General features: G+C 58.4%; 1 pseudogene; it reads left to right on the forward strand.

The window, feature by feature from the left end:
- The first annotated feature begins 3,955 nt into the window (after window positions 1-3,955).
- LOC130020194 (uncharacterized) lies at window positions 3,956-4,094 on the forward strand (annotated as a pseudogene).
- The last annotated feature ends 738 nt before the right edge of the window (window positions 4,095-4,832 follow it).

Here is a 4,832-nt window from a genome sequence, read left to right on the forward strand (position 1 = left end):
CCGCCCCGGCCCGACCCGCTCCGCCCCCGGCCCAGTTTTGCTTCGCCCCCGACCCGGCCCGCTCCGCCCCCGGCCCGAGCTGCTCCGCCCCCGGCCCGGTCCGCTCCGCCCCCTGCCCGAACTGTTCCGCCCCCGGCCCAGCCTGCCTCGCCCCCGGCCCAGTTTTGCTCCGCCCCCGGCCCGGCCCGCTCCACCCCTGGCCCAGCCCGCTACGCCTCCGGCCCGGCCCGGTCCGTCCCTGGCCCGACCTGCTCCACCCGCGGCCCTGTTTTGCTGCTGCCCTCCGCCAGGCCCGCTCGGTCAGCTGGGACCTGAGCTGGCCTGGCTGGGGCGGTGGGAAGCGGGATAGGTGGGAGGAGAGAAGGAAGAAGCGATGGACCGAGGAGGGAGGGAGGAAGTCAATATGGAAAGGAAGGAGAGGTCCAAAGGAGGAAAACTATCAGGGGCCAGAAAGGTAGTTCAGTGGGTTGGTGCAGGAGGCCAGGTCTAATCCCGGGGAATCCCACTAACTGTGGCCCAAACCCACCGCCAAAAAACTGAAAAAGAAAAGGGCAAGGGTTTTATGAATGCACTGAGCAATCTTCTTACCTTGGCTTCCCTCCTTCCTGGAAGCTTTCCCCAGAAGCCCCCCCCCCACCCCCCGCTGGCTTCTTCCCACCGCAACCTGCCTTGCTCCAAACCCTGCCTAAGCAGGATAACTCACGATTATTCATGTGAATAAGTCTATTATCCAGTGCACCCCGTGGAAAATGAACCAGCTGTGGACTCAGTGCTAGGACTCAGGACTCAGTTCCGGGAGGGAATCGTGAGATTCTGTGACCAGAATCAACTTTTCAGGCCAACTGCTGAAGAGGATCCCCAGGAGAAGCCGAGGGCAGCTTTGTCAAGCCCCCAGTGCCAGTTGTCAGTCACACCCCACCCAGTGTAGCCACGCCCCTGTCCATCTGTCGGCCACGGCCCTGTCCAGCTGTCAGCCCCACCCCCCAGCTGTCAGCCACACATCCCCCACCCAGTGTAAGCCACACCCCAGCCCAGCCGTCAGCCACGCCCCCTCCCAGCTGTCAGTCACACATCCCCACCCAGTGTATGCCACACCCCAGCCCAGCTGTCATTCACGCCCCCTTCCAGCTGTCAGCCACACCCCGTGTAAGCCCCGCCCCACCCATCTGTCAGCCACACCCCCACCCAGTGTAGCCACGCCCCTGTCCAGCTGACAGCCCCACCCCCAGCTGTCAGCCACACATCCCCCACCCAGTGTAAGCCACACCCCAGCCCAGCCGTCAGCCACGCCCCCTCCCAGCTGTCAGCCACACCCCTGTGTAAGCCCCGCCCCGCCCAGCTGTCAGTCACATCCCCACCCAGTGTAAGCCACACCCCAACCCAGCCGTCAGCCACGCCCCCTCCCAGCTGTCAGTCACACCCCCGTGTAAGCCCCGCCCTGTCCCACCCAATGTATGCCACACCCCAGCCCAGCTGTCATTCACGCCCCCTTCCAGCTGTCAGCCACACCCCGTGTAAGCCCTGCCCCGCCCATCTGTCAGCCACACCCCCACCCAGTGTAGCCACGCCCCTGTCCAGCTGTCAGCCCCACCCCCAGCTGTCAGCCACACATCCCCCACCCAGTGTAAGCCATACCCCAGTCCAGCTGTCAGCCACGCCCCCTCCCAGCTGTCAGCCACACCCCGTATAAGCCACGCCCCACCCAGCTGTCAGTCACACATCCCCACCCAGTGTATGCCACACCCCCGCTCACGTCAGTCACGCCCCGCCCAGATGTCAGCCACACCTGAAAGCCACATCCTCGCCAGCTTTAAACCACGCCCCCGCCCTGCTGTAAGCCACACCCCACACTCTCCAGCCTCCGAATTGCCACTAAACTCCTAGTCTGGGGCAACACCAGAAGAGGACCCAAGGCACAGTCAATGCAAAAGGCACCTTGCTTGCTCGCATCAGCTGCCTCCATGACCCCAGTTTGATGCCTGGCACCGCAGATGGTCGGTCTCCTGAGCCCCACCAAGAATGACCCCTGAGCACAGAGCCAGGAGGAGGCAGTGAGCCCCTCTGGGAGGGGCCCCCTACCCAAGCCAAACCAAACAGAATCTCTAGAGATGACGCAGATGGTCGACTGTTTGACACCAGTCTTTTTTGGGGGGGGGTTGGGTCACATCCGGTGATGTACAGGGGTTACTCGTGGATCTGCACTCAGGAATTATTCCTGGCGGTGCTCAGGGGACCATATGGGATGCTGGGAATCGAACCCAGGTCAGCTTTGTGCAAGGCAAACATCCTCCCCACTGCTCTATTGTCCAGCCCCGACACCAGTCTTGAGGCTGGTATTTTGGGTCATCTGATACCAAACACAGAGCTCCACCCTCAAAAAAGAAAGAAAGGAAACATGGTGCCACCAGAGGCAGGGCCAAGGGGTCAGCCATGCCCTGGACGAAAGGCCAGTGACCCTGCTTGGTCATGTTTTTATTTGGTGCCAGATGTTGTAAGGTTTGCTTTGGGGGTGTCCAGCCCTCTTGCCGCCTTTTGGCCGCCCTCACTTCATCCCGGGCCCAGCAGGCTGGGGGATACTTTGACCCTTTGGCAGCTTCGTTGCAGCCTGGTCACCCAGAGAGCCTGAGCAGCCTGTGCCCCAAATCACTGGACCCTGGGGGAGTCAACGTTTCCCTGGCGGTGCCCCTGGTTCCGAAGCTCTTCCCTGGCAGTGGAGACCCGGCACAGGGTCTCCGTGCTCTGCTAGGAGTTCCCTTTGGGGGTAACTGTCACAGCTGCTGGCTGGCTGCGCTCACCCTGAGCTCTGGAGTATGGGACTCCTTTCCACAGAGCCATAGGTTCCCGGAGAATCCGCACCTGGTGTCTGAAACTCTCTCTCCTCCCAGAACCCCTCCTACAATTCCAGCCTCCAGCGGATGAGCAGCCACTTCCGGAAGAAGGCATAAAATGGCTAAGAGTGTATAAAGCACCCCATTGTCATTCAAGATTAAGGAAATGCAAATCAGGACAACACCCCCAGAGCCTCAAGAGAGAGAAGGGGAGACCCTGCCCAGTACCATTCTCCGTGGGCCACATGGCTGTTGCATCACACACACCCAGCTTGATCTGCTCAGCCCACAAATCACCCCACCCACCTCCCCAGTTCATTCATGTTCTTTCAATTTTACCCTGGTACAAACTCAAGCGGGCCCAGTAACATCTGCATCGTGAGACTTGTTGTTACTGTGTTTGGCATATCGAATATGTCACAGGTAGCTTGCCAGGCTTTGCCGTGTGGGCAAGATACTCTCTGTAGCTTGCCAGGCTCTCCGAGTGGGGCGGAGGAATCGAACCCAGCTTGGCCAGGCCGGCTGCGTGCAAGACAAACGCCCTACCGCTGTGCTATCACTCCAGCCCCTGGTACAAAAAGCAGAAAAAATTGCTTAGTGGGCCTGAGCAATGGCATTGCGGAGAGGGTGCTTGCCTTGCACGCAGCCAACCCGGGTTCGATTCCCAAGGTCCCGCATGGTCCCTGGAACCCCCAGGAGTGATTCCTGAGTGCAGAGGCATGAGTTATCCAGAGCATTGCAGAGGCCCCCAACAGATAAAGGTCTCTGGTTTTGGCTTCACTGTAAACCGGGGCCATGCCACCTGATTTGGCCTCAGTGCAGGCTAATGTAAGTGCTCTCTGGAGCTAAAGTTCCACGAGCTAGGGCAGGGATTAAGCTCACGTGTCACGTGGCATTCCTGGGGGATAATCCCGGGGCCCACAGCAGTGAAATGCTTCTGCAAGCCCGAGGCTCTGCAAGCATGGGACCACCTGTTGGTTGGCCGAGAAGGCTGGGGTAGTAACTTCAGGGACTCCTAAGCACTGTTTGAGAGCCACCCCTAAAAAAAAAAATAATCCATAAACTCATGTATTGTCCAGTAGGTTAGGTCTGAGAAATGCATCTTCCACTTAAGGTATTCTCTTTTGGTGTTGTATGAAAGGAGAGAAGGTTACCCCCCACCCCCCCCCACCCCCCCCTTGACGAGGATGAAAGAGGCTTCAGCCTGCAACACGCATACGGTTAAGGCACTGCCACCTACTGCCGGGCATCTAACCAACATTTTTGGATAGAAGCAGTAAGAGGGATTGCGTCTGCCACAGAGGCAGGAGGTGGGAAAGGGTGGGGGCAGGGGGCAGGGATATTGGGAATATTGTGGTGGAGAATGGGCACTGGTGGAGGGATGGGTACTTGAGCATTGTTCGACTGAAACACAATCATGAAAGTCAGTAAATTTGTAACTGCATCTCACGATAATTCATTTTGAAAAAAAAAAGATATTCTCTTCTGGGGGCTGGAGCAATAGTACAGTGAGGAGGGCGTGTGCCTTGCACGCAGCCGACCCGAGTTCCATCCCCGGCAACCCATATGGTCCCCAAAGCACTGCCAGGAGTAATTCATGAGTGCAAAGCCAGGAGTAACCCCTGATCATCGCTGGGTGTGACCCAAAAAGCAAAAAAATATATATTCTCTTTTGTTGTTTGTTTACTTCCTTCATCACTGTTGCTGCCGGACCCGAGGTTACACCTGTGCTTGGTAGCAGCGCCCCACATTTCCAGTTGGGGTGCTCTGGGAATCACGCAGTGGTCCCAGTGCTCCTGCACTTAGCCACAGTGCTCACCGAGGCCTATGTTCCTTTTCAGTTGCAGTGTTTGCACATATGCGATCTGGCGGTAGAACTCCTGTTTTTTTTTGTTTTGGGGCCACACCGGGTGATGCTCGTGGGTCACTCCTGGCTCTGCACTCAGGAATTAGTTCTGGTGGTGCTCGGGGGACCGTGTGGGTTGCTGGCGATCGAGCCTGAGC

This window comes from Sorex fumeus, unplaced genomic scaffold (genome assembly GCF_029834395.1).
Source record: "Sorex fumeus unplaced genomic scaffold, SorFum_2.1 ptg000010l, whole genome shotgun sequence".
In the NCBI taxonomy this organism is placed as follows: Eukaryota; Metazoa; Chordata; class Mammalia; order Eulipotyphla; family Soricidae; genus Sorex; species Sorex fumeus.